Here is a 15762-nt window from a genome sequence, read left to right as displayed (position 1 = left end):
AGCAAAATTACAGTTGATTGAATCTTGGCATTGATGTGCAAGTAGTATTGAAACATTTTATTTGACATATTTTGTCAATTTAAAGAATTATGTTTTGATGTCCTATGACATGCACATTTGTATGATAGTGGACGACATTTATTTGTCTGTGATTCCTGAAGTGGTGTTTCTCACAAAAAAGATATTTCGGTGCAATGATTTTTCCTGAGGAGTGAAAATTGTAAGCTCATTATGCTACATCAGAAGCTTGAATCACTTGGAGCTGCCTTGTGATGGTTAATAGTATCGAAAAAGATGAGTTCTTCTGCAGGCATCTTGGGCACTGGATAGAATTGGAGGTGTGAGGAGAGTGGGGTGTGTGGTTTGAGATTGCTACTTTGATTATGATCTTAACACTTGCACTTTGCGTAAGTAGTATGCTAATCATTTACTGTGCTTTTCTGCTTAAATCAAGTATTAATGGCGATAGTATTCTGCAGCATAATCTACAAAATGTCATGATTGAATGCAAATTTTTACACACTAGGTAGTTGCAATTTTATGGGTATGAAAGTAAAACCTGAATAATTAAGCCAAAACACAATTATGTAATGTGATTGAGCTGACAGTTTCAAAACTGAGTTATTCTGAAAATATTTGTAGTCAATCTGAATTTAGTTCTCTGCATGGGTAGAATTCTAATTACATTTTTATTGAGTCTGGAGCCTTGCTATAGCAAATCTCCTACCGTCTTTGGAAAAAAAATCGTAAATTTTTTAACATTTTTGAGAGCTGAACATTCAGAAACGATGACTCATGTCAGAAGACCTCAGAACATATTAGTGTTTTATTTTGAAATAAGTTGTTTGGCTATGTACCAATTTGTTTTGGCTGCAGTAATACCGTTTAACACAAAGCTTCTGTTGCCATTGTAGAAACTTGGAAATGCATTGTGGTGCGTGAGAATGAATCCTGTCCTTCTGTCCCATTGCATGAATTACAAGCAGTTACAGGCACATTTTACTGCTCTGCCACTGAGTGGGCCAGGAGCTCGCTCTCCCTGTTTCTTGCTCCCGCGCTTGTGCTCGCTCCCCAATTCGTTCTCTCCCCAACTCGCTCTCTCCTCGCTTGCTCTTTCTAACTATCGTTCTCTCTCTCCCTCTCCTATCTCTTGCTGTCTCTAATTCACTCACACTAACTAACCTCTCTCTATTCGCCCCCCCCGCCGTTTTCTGCTCCTCCACTTCTCTTTGTCACCGCCCGTCCCTCCGGTGCCCCCTCATTCCATCTTGTTCTGTAATGCTCCCCTTCATTATGCTGTCTCACTTGCTCATTGTCTCTCTCACTCTTGTTGCTCTCTTTGATCTTACGCTCTTTCTCACTCACTCTGCTTTTGCGTTTTCTCTTGCTTGTGCTGACTCTCGCTTCGATCCTCTCTCTGGCACACTCCCAACTCATACCCCTGGAGCCCTGTCTCACTGTCAACATTTTTCACTCTTTCTTGCTTGCTTTCTCTTCCACCTTGTTCGCTCCGTTACTTGCATGCTCGCTCTCTGCCACCTCACCACCCCACGTCTCTCTGCCCCCCCGCCCCCCACCACCCCCCGTCTCTCTTCTCCCCCCCCCCCACCACCCCCCCGTCTCTCTCCACCCCCCAACCACCCCCCTGTCTCTCTCTCCCCCCCGTGTCTTCCACCCCCCCCGTGTCTTCCACCCCCCCCGTGTCTTCCACCCCCCCGTGTCTTCCACCCCTCCGTGTCTTCCACCCCCCCGTGTCTCCCCCCCCACCGCCCCCCCCGTGTCTCCCCCCCCACCGCCCCCCCCGTGTCTCCCACCCCACCGCCCCCCCCGTGTCTCTCCCCCCTCCCACCCCCCGTGTCTTCCACCCCCCCGTGTCTTCACCCCCCCCCACCGCCCCCGTGTCTCCCCCCCCCCACCCCACCGCCCCCCCGTGTCTCCCCCCCCACCCCACCACCCCCCCGTGTCTCCCCACCCCACCCCACCGCCCCCCGTGTCTCCCCCGCCACCCCACCGCCCCCCCGTGTCTTCCCCCCCCCACCGCCCCCGTGTCTTCCCCCCCATGTCTTCCCCCACACCACCGCCCCCCGTGTCTCCCCCCCACCCCACCGCCCCCCGTGTCTCCCCCCCCACCCCACCGCCCCCCCGTGTCTCTCCCCCCCCACCCCACCGCCCCCCCCGTGTCTCTCTCCCCCCCACCCCACCGCCCCCCCGTGTCTTCCCCCCGTGTCTTCCCCCCCCCACCGCCCTCCCGTGTCTCCCCCCCCACCGCCCCCACGTCTTCACCCCCCCCACTGCCCCCCTGTGTCTTTGCCCCCCCCCCCGTGTCTTCCCCCCCCCCACCGCCCTTCCGTGTCTCCCCCCCCTGTCTTCACCCCCCACACCGCCCCGTGTCTTCCCCCCCCCGTCGCCACCCCGTGTCTCCGCCCCCCCGTGTCTCCCCCCCCACTACCGCCCCCCCGTGTCTCTCCCCCCGCCACTACCGCCCCCCCGTGTCTCTCCCCCCGCCACTACCGCCCCCGTGTCTCCCCCCCGCCACTACCGCCCCCCCGTGTCTCCCCCCCCCACTGCCCCCCCGTGTCTTCCGCCCCCCCCTGTGTCTTCTCCCCCCCATCTCTCTTCCCCCCCCGCCACCAATCCCCCGTCTCTCTTCTCCCCCCCCACCACCCCCGTCTTTCTTCCCCCCCCACCACCCAGTCGCTCTACTCCCCTCCCCCCCACCCCCCCATGTCTTCACCCCCCCCCACCACCCCCCCGTGTCTCTCTTCTCCCCCCCCACCACCCCCCGTCTCTCTCTTCTCCCGCCCCCCACCACCCCCCGTCTCTCTCTTCTCCCGCCCCCCCACCACCCCCGTCTCTCTCTTCTCCCGCCCCCCACCACCCCTGTCTCTCTCTTCTCCCCCCCCACCACCCCCCGTGTCTCTCTTCTCCCCCCCCCACCACCCCCGTGTCTCTCTTCTCCCCCCCCCCACCAACCCCCCGTCTCTCTCTTCTCACCCCCCCACCACCCCGAGTGTCTTCTCCCCCCCCCACCACCCCTCGTCTCTCTCTTCTCCCCCCCCCACCACCTCCCCGTCTCTCTCTCTCTTCTCCCCCCCCACCACCCCCCCGTCTCTCTCTTCTCCCCCCCCCACCACCTCCCCGTCTCTCTCTCTCTTCTCCCCCCCCCACCACCCCCCCGTCTCTCTCTCTCTTCTCCCCCCCCACCACCCCCCCGTCTCTCTCTCTTCTCCCCCCCCCCACCAAACCCCCGTCTCTCTCTCTTCTCCCCCCCACCACCTCCCCGTCTCTCTCTCTCTTCTCCCCCCCCACCACCTCCCCGTCTCTCTCTCTCTTCTCCCCCCCCCGTCTCTCTCCCCCCCACTACCCCTATCTCTCTCCACCCCAGCCCCCCGTCTCTCTCTCTCTCGCTCTCTCTCGCTCTCTCTCTCTCTCTCTCTCTCTCTCTCGCTCTCGCTCTCGCTCTCGCTCTCTCTCGCTCGCTTGCTCGCTCCTGTGTGTGTCTGCCTCTCTCTCTCCCCCTGCTTCTGCTCTCTGGCTCCCTCAAATTCCCTCTGACTTTAGTTGTGCTTTGCAAAATCCAAGCACTTACCAATTGCAATAGGGAGGGACTGATGACCAATTCCTTCTTCCACCTGACTTCTTGTTTCACCAGTTATCAAGTTACTCTCTAATGCAACAAAGCAGCACTCCATGTTCCACCAAACGCATAGAAGCCCTACATCAAGAGGCCATTCATCCCATCAAGTCTGCACCGACTGTTTGAAAAGCACTGCACCAGGCCCCCACCTACCTTGTAACCCTGCGTTTACCATCCCTAATCTGCTTAGTCTGCTCATCTCTGGTCACTACAGGGCAATTTAGTGTAGCCAGTTCAGTGAACCTACTGAACTTTGTACTGTGGGAGGAAACAAGAACAGACAAGACAGAAACCCACACAGACACACAGGGAATGTGCAAACTCCATATAGATGGTTAGCCAAGGCTGGAATTGAACCCATGAGCCTGGCATTGGCACAGTGCTAACTGTTTTACTTCTGTTTATCTGTTTTATTTTTTAAATTGGAGATTGAACTCCAGTTACACTCTCTCTAATGCAACACTCCGTTTCACCAAACTCCAGTTATACTCCACTGCAGTGACATTGTTGGCTTCTCCAACTTCTGTGGCCCTCCTTCAGTTGCTGTTGAAAAGGTGGAGGTTAGCCACTCCTTGAATCCTTGTACTCCATGAGACGAGGTACAAGCGCAGGGAGTTCTGGAGTTTTACCCTGCAACAATGAAGGGCCAGCAACATACCTCCCAGTCACGGTTTAAGAAAAGATCAAGACAAAAGATGGAAAATTATAGGCCAATTAGCCTAACTTCGGTTGTTCGTAAAATTCTAGAATCCATCGTTAAGGATGAGATTTCTAAATTCTTGGACGTGCAGGGTCAGATTAGAATAAGTCAACGTAAGGGGAGGTCGTGCCTGACAAACCTGTTAGAATTCTTTGAAGAGGTAACAAGTAGGTTGGACCAGGGAAACTCAGTGGATGTTATCTATATCAACTTGCCAAAAGGCCTTTGATAAGGCGCCTCACGGGAGGCTGCTGAGTAAGGTGAGGGCCCATGGTGTTCGAGGTGAGCTACTGGCATGGATTGGGGATTGGCTGTCTGACAGAACGCAGAGAGTGGGATAAAAGGCTCTTTTTCGGAATGGCAACCGGTGACAAGTGGTGTCCCAGTCATGGTTGATCTCCTGATCTCAAGCCCAGTTTCCTGCTTGTTCCCCATTGTCCTCTAACCTGCTTTTCATTAGAAACAAATCTGTTTCTTCCTTGAATTTGTTGATTGGTTCTGCCTCCATTGTACTCTGTGACAGTGAATTCCACAGATTTACAAACCTCAGAGAAGTAGTTTCTCCTCATCTCAGTTTTGAACCTATGTCCTCTCACTCTATATGTGTGACCGCTAGTTCTATACTGCCCCACAAGGAGGAACATCTATTCATTGCCCACCTTATTGGTCCCCTTTAGCATTTCATATACCTCAATCAGATCCTCCAATTATTTTTCTGAACTCCAGCAAGTAACAAGCCTAAGCTGTTCACCTGCTCCTTGTACGAAAGCAGTTTCATCCTTGCAGCCAATTTGGTGAACCTCCCTGAACTGCCGTTAGTGACACCATGTCCTTCCTTAAGTAATGAGACCAAATGGACAGATTAGTCCAGGTGTAGTTTTACCAAAACCTTATAAAATTGTCGCAACACTTCTTTACTTGTATAATTGAACACTTTTGCAATAAATGCCAGGATTCCATTTGTCTGTCTTATATGCTGCACCTGCATGCCCACTTTCTGCGATTCATGCACAGGAAACCCAGATCACTCTGCACTGATGCACTTTGAATCTGCTTCCAATTTAAGTAATAATTTTCCCAATGTTTTTGCGACCAAAATGGACAACTTTGCACTTATCCATATTAAATTCCATCTGCTAGATTCTGACCCATTCTCCTAGCCTATCAATATTCATCTATGAACTCTTTATCTCTTCCTTATAACTTGTTTTCCCACCTATTTTAATGTCTTCTGTGAACTTTGCTGTGTTAGATTCTGTCCTGACTTGCAGATCATTTATATAGATTGTAAATAGTCAAGGTCTGATAACTGATCTCTGCACTATCCTAGAGGTTAAATTCGCTATCCAGAGAAGGACCCACTTATCCAAACACTCTGCTTTCGAATAGTCAGCCAATTTTCTGTCCAAGGCAATATTCTCCCCTTAACCCCCTGAGATCTGACCTTTCAGATCAGTCTTTTATGTGACGCATTGTCAGATGCCTTCTGGAAGTCTGGATATATCACATCCATCGGATTCTCACTACCTACCTTGCTGGTTAAATCCTCTCAAGAACTCCAAATTTGTCATGCACAAATTTCCATTCATAAAACAGTGCTGACACTGGTATGTTTTTCCAAGTGTTCAGCTATCTCCTTTGTGATTGGCTTTAGCAACTCTCCACTACGCAGATGCAACTAACTGGTTTAGCCTGTCTTCCCTTTTGAATAAGGGAACATTAGCGTGTTTCTAGTCCACTGGTACCTTCCCAGAATCTAGGGAATTTTAGAATCTCTGCTGTCACCTCCTTTAATACTCTTGGGTGCAGGCCATCAAGCTGTGGGATTTTGTCTGTCTTTAATCCCTTCAGTTTACTTAATGCCTTCTCCCTAGTTATAGTAATGTCACCAAGTTCCTCGGTAGTAACTGCAGTTCTTGGGAAGAAATTATCTTCCAGTGAAAACAGAGACACAATATTGGTTTAGTGTCTCTGCTATCTCTTGAGTTTCCCATTATTACCTCACCATTTATGTCCTGTAAAGAGTCAACATTTACATTCGCCATTCTCTCCCATTTTATGAAGCTATAGAACCTTTTGGTATCAGTGTTTGTTTTCTGCAAGTTTCCTTTATCGTAGTTCATCTTAGCGGTTTTGATTATATTTTCAATAACCATATGCTCTTCATTTAAAGTTCTTCCAAATCTATGGCCTCTTGTTCTTGATCCTCTTATGAGCAGGAACATCTTTTCTCTATCTTGTCCATCCAGCTCATCCGTGATTTTGAAAACCTCTGTTAAATCTCTTCTCAACTTTCTTCTCTCTAAGAAGAACAATTCCGTCTATTTTAATCTGTCCTTGTAACCGATGCTTATGATTATTGGAACCATGTTGTGAATCACTTATGCACTCTGTCCAGTGCATTCACATGATTCATCTAATATTGCACCCACAACTGTACACAATAACTCCAGGTGAGGTCTACCAAGTGTCTGAAACATGTTCACCATTACCTTTCTGATCTTAAAACATAGAACGTAGATAATACAGCACAGGAACAGGCCCTTTGGCCCATGATATTGTGCCAAACATGATGCCAGATTTAACTAATCCCTTTTGCCTGCCCTTGGTCTATGTCCCTCTATTCATGTGCTTATTTAAAAGTCCCTTAAATGTCCCTATCTTATCTGCATCCACCACCACTGGCAGCACATTCCAGACTCCTACCACCCTCTGAGTAAAATTAAAAAAAAAACTCACCTCTCACATCAACTTTTAAGCTTACACCCATTACCTTAAATGCATTCTTGTACTCCATGCTCTTCATGATAAAATCAAGGCAACTGTCTGCTGAATTTTCAGGGCTAGTATTTACTGCCTATCCTTAGTTGCCCTTAAGGTGGTGGTGTGCTGCCTTCTTGAACTATTGCAATCCATGTGGTATAGGTAATCCTTCATTCATGTAAGGGAGGGAATAACCAGGATTTTGGAATTTACTGTGTACTATTATTAATAAAGCATACAGCTCTGCTGTGTCTACTTGGCTGAAGAGTGGTATCTATGATGCTGGGGACATCCAGGGGAGACAGAGCTAGATCACACTCACTTGATGTTTCGAGCTGAAATTTGTTATAAAGTTTTAATTTTATAGACTAGTGGATTCAGACATTTATAATGCATAAGGAGGCCATTCAACCCATCACATCCACAATGGTCAACAAAAATCTGACCACAATAGGACAACCCAGGTTTTGACAAGATCTCTTATGACAGACTGATATAAAAAACTGAAGTCACATGGGCTGTGTGGTGGGCTGGTAAGATAAATACATAGTATAGTTTATAGCTTAGCCATAGATGACGGAGAATAGCGCTGGAAGGGTGATTCTCTGACTGGTGTTCCAGAGGGATCAGTAGTGGGATCCCTGTTGTTTGTAATGTCACCAAGGTAAATAAGGAAGATAAAGGAGGCATTTGATGAATACCAGAATAATAATGGCAATAGAAATAGGAAGAGTATCTCAAATTTAGGAGAGAGGGTAAGGCTGGAATAAGGAAGGCTAAGAGGAAGCATGAAGAAAGGCTGGCAGGTTGTGCTAAAACATTAAATGTTAATCAAACATTGGCTGGAGAATGGGATGAACTGGGTTGTTCTTTTGGGTGTTAGTACAGACACAATAGGTGGAATGCCCCCTTTCTGTACTGTAAATTCTGAGGTTTAAAAGGGATGTGAGGAAATTTTCTTTTGACTCAGATGATGGTGGGAATCTGAAATTCGCTGTGAGTAAGTGTGGTAGAGGCAGAACCCCTCATGACATTTAAGAAGCATTTGGATGTGCATATATGATGCCAAGTCATACAAGGCTACAGGCCAATGTGCTGGAAAACAGGATTAGAACAGTTGGTCGTTGTTTTTGACTGCTGATTTGTAGGCCAAAGGACTATTTTCTGTGCTGTTGACCTCTATGACTCTCTCAATATAAGATCTTTACAAATGCGCAGCCTGGCCAAAGATTCACCATCTCCGCTTGAAGATGTCTTGTCCTAGTTGATGTAGCTGTAATGCGTTTCCTCCTAGCGAATTTCTGTGCATTCATAGATAGTTTTCTTCACCTACTATCTCTCTCTGATTTATCTAAAACAAAGTACAAATTAAACTCTAAGTTTAGCACAAACGCTCAATTTCTTTAAACTGTTTTTAGCAATGTCGCAGAATCTCCAAGAGACTATTTAACCTTTTTTTACTTTATCTGGCATACCCACTCTCTGACCTCTGGATTTTCCTGTCTGTCTCTCCTTGGATCCTTTTATTTGACAGGAGCATAGTTTTGAATCCACTCTCAGTAGCCGCCTTCACGGGTTATGAAATTCATTAAAAATGCATATATTCAAACATGCTGCCAGTACCAAGCTCTCAAAACAGCTCTTAAAAATAAACTCAAATTATGTCTTCCGGTTCTTTACATAAAATCAAAATATGAATTACATTAACAGCTAGTTTCTAACACCATCAGAAACCTTCAAGTTTACATTGCAAACAGATGTTTGGACAAGGCTCATTTTGGTGGCTTTTCCCCCATGTGTTGGGTTTTGGTTTTATCTTGGCCTGTCCCAACTTTGAGGATATTAATGACAGGATGCCCTCAATATCATTTTGAGGGTTTAATGGTACCTTTCTAAAGTTCCCTTGTGTCTTTGAAAAGTATATTGAAGACTTTAACTCTTATACCCAGACTACGTTTATTCATGTATAACGAACAAGAGGGTAACTAGAGAAAGGATTGGACCACTTGAGGACAAAGCAGGAAAGTTATGCGTTGAGTCAGAGAAAATGGGTGACATTCTTAACGAGGTTAGGGATAGATGTGTGATTACTCTAGGTCAAGCCAGCATAAAGAGGGAGGAAGTGTTGGGTATCCTAAAAGGCATTAAGGTGGACAAGTCCCCAGGTCCGGATAGGATCTAACCTAGGTTATTGAGGGAAGCGAGAGAGGAAATAGCAGGGCTCTTAACAGATATCTTTGCAGCATCCTTAAACATGGGTGAGGTCCCGGAGGACTGGAGAATTGCTAATGTTGTCCCCTTGTTTAACAAGGGTATCGGGGATAATCCAGGTAATTATCAACTGGTGAACCTGACGTCAATGGCAGGGAAGCTGCTGGAGAAGATACTGAGGGATAGGATCTATTCCCATTTGGAAGAAAATGGGCTTATCAGTGATAGACAACATGGTTTTGTGCAGGGAAGGTCATGTCTTATCAACTTAATAGAATTCTTTGAGGACGTGACAAAGTTGATTTATGAGGGGAAAGGCTATAGATGTCAAATACATGGACTTCAGTAAGGCGTTTGACAAGGTTCCCCATGGCAAGCTGATGGAGAAAGTGAAGTCATATGGGGTCCAGGGTGTGCCAGCTAGATAGATTAAAAAAAAACTGGCTAGGCAACAGGAGACAGAGTAGTAGAAGAAGGGGGTTTCTCAAATTGGAGACCTGTGAGACAGTGGTGTTCCACAGGTTTCTGTGCTAGGATCACTGTTGTTTGTGATATACGTAAATGATTTGGAGGAAGGTATGGGTGGTCTGATTAGCAAGTTTGCAGATGACATGAAGATTGGTGGAGTAGCAGATAGTGAAGGGGACTGTCAGAGATTACAGCAGAGTATAGATAGTTTGGAGAGTTAGGCAGATAAGTGGCAGATGGCATTTGATCCGGGCAAATATGTGGTGATGCATTGTGGAAGATCTAATTCAAGAGCAAACTGTACAGTAAATGGAAAAGTCCTAGGGAAAACTGATGTGCAGAGAGATCTGGGTGTTCAGGTCCATTGTTTCCTGAAGGTGGTAACGCAGGTCAATAGAGTGGTCAAGAAGGCATACGGCATGCTTTCCTTCATCAGACGGGGTATTGAGTACATGAGTTGGCAGGTCATGTTACATTTGTATAAGATTTTGGTTAGGCCATATTTAGAGTACTGCGTACAGTTCTGGTCGCCACATTATCAAAAGGATGTGGATGCTTTGGAGAGGGTGAAGAGGAGGTTCACCAGGATGTTGCCTGTTATGGAGGGCGCTAGCTATGAAGAAAGGTTGAGTAGATTAGGATCGTTTTCATTAGAAAGACAGAGATTGAGGGGGGACCTGAGTGAGGTCTACAAAATCATGAGAAGTATAGACAGGTGGGATAGCAAGAAGCTTTTTTCTCCAGAGTGGGGACTCGATTACTAGGGGTCATGAGTTCAAAGTGAGAGGTGGAAAGTTTCTGGGAGATATGCGTGGAAAGTTCTTTACACAGAGCGTGGTGGATGCCTGGAACGCGTTGCCTGCGGAGGTGGTAGGTGCAGACACGATAGTGTCTTTTAAGATGTATCTGGACAGGTGCATGGATGGGCAGGGAGCAAAGGGATACAGACCCTTAGAAAATTGATGACAGGTTTAGATGGAGGATCTCGATCGGCACAGGCTTGGAGGGCCGAAGGGCCTGTTCTTGTGCTGTAATTTTCTTTGTTCTTTCTTGTACTTATAATGTCCTGGAAACTTTTGGCATTAAATCTCCAGTCTGAACTGGATCTCCAGTGGGATTGCATATGGAGTGAAGAGTTGGATTAACTTCTTTACCATAGCTACTATTCATTGATTTCAAGGGAACAGTCTCCAGGACATGAGCAGTTATATTTATAATCGTAAGGATGCACTGGTGTCCTGCTTTTGTTACAGGCATAAACCCCACACCGTCTATAAGTAGCCTACTGAATGGTTTCTCAAAATCTAGTATGGAAGTTAGAGCTGTTGGTTTGTTCGCATGTTGTGGTTTACCATTCATTTTACAAAACTGCAATATTTCCCTGTGAAGCCCTCACCTGTAAACATGTTGCTGGGTCTTCTGGATCCTTATGTTCCCACTGTAGAAATTTTATGGATTACCCTTCATATTGCTTCACTCTTCATCTGCAGGTTTGTGAGAGAGCCTCCATTTGCTTTTGAAAATTCTATTGTTAATTATTCCATTCTGGCATTCCTCCTGTTTCAGCTTCAGATTAACTTCACTCTCCCACTTAATTGGATAGGTTTGCTGAAACTTATTGAACACTTCCTTTGAATTTCCTAAATCCCTAAAACAGGTTTCAGCTGATCAAATATGTGGTACCAGTTTTACTTCTGGACATTGTTTAGCCATTGTTCAAGTCACAACACATGAAGGAAGAGTTTCTGGAACCTTTTTTGGGAACTGCTTTGCTCTTTAACCTTACTTAGACTTCATGTGCTTATTGGAGATGTTGGTACCTTTGCTCTGACCAAATCATTAACCAGGAGTAGGTGAACTTTATCTAGAATCAAACAATGGATAACCCTGCAGTTACCTACCGAACTTTAGGTCCCCTTGGTGCTTTTGATACAAAAGGTACAAGTATATCCTCCCCACTCATTCCATTTTTTAAAACTTTGGCTTTAATGTCACTCTCTGGTAGAAAAGTCATGCCTTTCCTCAGCAAAAGAGTACAAAAGACTCCTATGCCTCTAACTGTAACTGTAGTTATTGCAAGAACATTAAAAATACATGTAAGGCATCTGGCCTGTCGAGCTTGCTCTGCCATTCATTAAGATCATGGCTGATTTTTTGTGAACTCTAGCTTTATTTACCTGCTCACTCATCATAACCCTTAATTCCTTTACTGTTTACAAATTGTTTGCCTTTAAAACATTCCCTGAGTTAGCCTCAGCTGCTTCACTAGGTGGGGAAATCCACAGATTCTCAAGCCTTTGGGTGAAAAAGTTCTTCCTCAACTCAGTCCTAAATCTGCTCCTCCATATTTTGAGGCTGTGGCCCCGGTTGTGTGTTCACCTGCCACTGGAAATAGCATACTGCTTATATCTTATCTATTTCCTGCATAATTTTATATGGTTCTTTAAGATTTCCTTCTCATTCTTCTAAATTTCAAGAGTATAGCCCCAGTCTACTCAATCTCTTCTCATAATCTAATCCTTTCAACTCCAGAATCAACCTTTTGAACCTCCTCTGCACCTCTCCAGTGCATTCCATCCTTCCTCAAGTAAGGAGACCAAAACTGTACACTGTATCTCAGGTGTGACCGCACAAGCACCCTATACAGCTGCAGCATAACCTCCCTGTTTTTAAACGCCAGCCCTCTAGCAATGGAGGACAGTATTTCATTTGCCGCCTTAATTACCTGCTGTTCCTGCAAACCAACTTTTTGTGATTATGTACAAGAACACCTAAGTTCCTTTGGACAGCAGCAGGCTGCGATTTTTCACCATTTAAATAATAGTCCCTTTTGCTGTTATGTCTACCAAATTTACCAACATTGTACTCCATCTCCTGACCCTTGCCCACTCATTTTGCCAATCTGTATCCCGCTGCACACTTTCAGTGTCCTCTGGATACTTTGCTGTATCACTCATCTTAACGTCATCTGTGAATTTTGACAAACTACACTTGGTCCCCAATTCCAAACTGTCAATGTAAATTGTAAACCGTCGCAGTTCCAATACCGATCCCTGAGGTGTGCCACTGATTGCCAATCAGAAAAACACCGTTTTCCCATTCTTTACTTTGTGAGTTACCCAATCCTCCATCCATGCTATGTATTACCTCTAACGCCATGCACCTTTATCTTATGAGCAGCCTTTTGTGTGGCACCTTGTCGAATACCTTCTGGAAATCCAGATACACCGCATCCACTGGTTCCCTGCAGCCTGTCACGCTCATATTGTCCTCCAAAGTATTCCTGTAAATTAGTTACACATGAATCTTGAATTCATTCTGCATCTGCCTGATGGGACAATTTCTATCCAGATGTCTTGCTGTTTCTTCCTTGATGATAGATTTAAGCATTTTCCCCTCTAAAGAAGTTAAGCTAACAGGCTTGAGATTACCTGCATTTTGTCCACCTCCTAGTTTACCTCCCTTATTTGAGGAATAAAATAATACTTTTTCCTCTTGACAAAAAATCCCTGTAACTCTAGGTTATCTTGTTTTCTTCCACACACTCTCAACTGCACATATACTTGCTTCACAGTTAGGACTCCATCTGTTGTCCTCAGCAGACCTCCTTTCTTTGCACTAGCCTTGTGCAACCCAGTAAGTGCTGCAACTTCTAGCACCCTGCACAAAGGTGACCCACCTTGTGATAGTAGAAACAGAACTTCGTGCATCATTCCCATGCTCCGCATTCTACTTTCTGGCTTCCGGAGATCCAAGACATTACTAGCTGCCCCTTCGTATCTTTGACTACTTGTCATTTTTTCACCTTTACGTACTCTGTCCTACTTGGATTTGTTGTTGTGGTGGTGGTAAAACCTCATTAGCTCTGTCTAGCAGTATGCTTTGTTTAAGCAATGTCCCGTTTTCTTTTGGCCATCTCATCTTTAATTATCTTTAATCATCAAATTTAAATAGCTTCCCGTGGGTCTTTGAACGGAATGGATGCTTTCTTGTTCAAATTTTCTCTGCACTCGGCCTGTTCTTTTTTTAAAGTTTCAGCCTTTTGAGCCGGTATTCCCTGTGTCATTTTCTTTTCTGTTCTTTCACGTTCGTTTTTCCCTTGGCTGAAATGCTCTTTTTCCTTTCTATTCTCTCTGTAGTGAATTTTCTTTATTTCATATGATTAAGTAATATCATTGTTAATTCAACTTTAATTTTCTTGTTAAAGCTATATCTATATCTGAAATCTAATTTTCTTCCTATTCATTGTGGGATGTAGGCGTTGCTGGCTGGCTAGCATTTCTTGCCTATCCCTAGTTGCCCTTGAGAAGGTGGTGGTGAGCTGCCTTATTGAACCGTTGCAGTCATCCTGCTGTGGGTTGACCCACAATGCCATAAGGGAGGGAATTCCAGGATTTTGACCCAGCGACAGTAAATGAACAGTGATATATTTCCAAGTTAGGATGGTGAATGACTTGGAAGTGGTGGTGTTCCCATGTATCTGATGCCCTTGTCCTTCTAGATGGAAGTGGTCGTGGGTTTGGAAGGTGCTGTCTGAGAATTTCTGCAGTGCATCTTGTAGATAGTACATACTGCTGCTACTGAGCGCACTAGTGGAGAGAGTGGATGCTTGTGGATGTAGTGCCGATCAAGTGGGCTGCTTTGTACTGGAAGGTGTCAAGCTTCTTGAGTGTTGTTGGGGGCTGTGTTCATCCAGGCAGTTGGGGAGTATTCTGTCACACTCCTGACTTGTGCCTTGTAGTTGGCAGACAGGCTTTGAGGAGTCACGAGGTGAGTTACTTATTGCAGTATTCCTAGCTTCTGGCATGCTTTTATAGCCATTCTATTAATTTGGTGAGTCCAACTCAGTTTCTGGTCAATGGTAACTCCAGAATGTTGATTGTGGGGGTTTCACTGAGAGTAAGAGCATTGAATGTCAAGGAGTGGAGGCTGGATTGTCTCTTAATGTTGATGGTCATAGCCTGGCATTTATGTGGTATGAATGTCACTTGCCACTTGTCAGCCCAGGCCTAGATATTGCCCAGATCTTGTTGCATGTGAACATGGACTGCTTCAGTATCTGAGGAGTCACGAATGGTGCTGAACATTGTGCAATCATTGAACATCCCCTCTTCTGACCTTATGATGGAGGGAAGGTCATTGTTGAAGCAGCTGGAGATGGTTGGGCACTACCTTGACTAGGCACTAAGACACTACCCTGAGGAACTCCTGCAGAGATGTCCTGGAGCTGAGATGATTGACTGCCAACAACTATGACTATCTTCCTATTTGTCGGGTATGACTCCAACCACTGGAGAGTTAGCTTCCTGATATCCATTGATTCCAGTTTTGCGAAGGCTCCTTGATGCTACATTCTGTTCAATGCAGCCTTGATATCAAGGGCTGTCACTGTCACCTCAACTCTGGAATTCAGCTGTTTTGAACCAAGGCAGTTATGAGGTCAGGAGCTGAATGGCCCTGGTGGAACCCAAACTGGGCATCTCTGAGAATGTTATTTCTGAGCAGCTGCTGCTTGATAGCACTGTTGATGACACCTTCTTCCGTCACTTTCCTGATCAAGAGTAGACTCATTGGGTGGTAATTGGCTGGGTTGGATTTGCCCTGCTTTTTGTGTACACGACATGGGCAATTTTCCACATTGTTGGGCAGATGGCAGTGTTGTAACTGTACTGGAACAGCTTGGCTTGGGGAGCGGCGTGTTCTGGAGCACAAGTCTTCAGTACTATTGTTGGAGTCTTGTCAGGGCCCATAGCCTTTGTGGTATCGAGTGTCTCTAACCATTTCTAGATATCACATGGAATGAATCGAATTCACTGAAGACTGGTACCTATAATGCTGGGGAGGAGTGGAGAAGGCAGAAATGGACCATCCACTCAGCACTTCTGGCGGAAGATTGCTGTGAATGCTTCAGTCTTATCTTTTGCACTGATGAGCTAGGCTCTTCCATAATTGAGGATGGGGATATTTGTGGAGCCTCCTCCGC

At 46.0% G+C, this 15762-nt stretch overlaps 1 protein-coding gene across 2 annotated transcripts in view; it reads left to right on the top strand.

Annotated features, from left to right (window-relative positions):
• enah (ENAH actin regulator) overlaps positions 1-15762 on the top strand; it is a 350400-nt gene that overhangs the window by 40063 nt on the left and 294575 nt on the right. The window lies entirely within an intron of this gene.

Source organism: Stegostoma tigrinum, chromosome 4 (genome assembly GCF_030684315.1).
Source record: "Stegostoma tigrinum isolate sSteTig4 chromosome 4, sSteTig4.hap1, whole genome shotgun sequence".
In the NCBI taxonomy this organism is placed as follows: Eukaryota; Metazoa; Chordata; class Chondrichthyes; order Orectolobiformes; family Stegostomatidae; genus Stegostoma; species Stegostoma tigrinum.
Note: the sequence above shows the minus strand (reverse complement) of the source record. Positions and strands in the feature narration are given on the sequence as shown.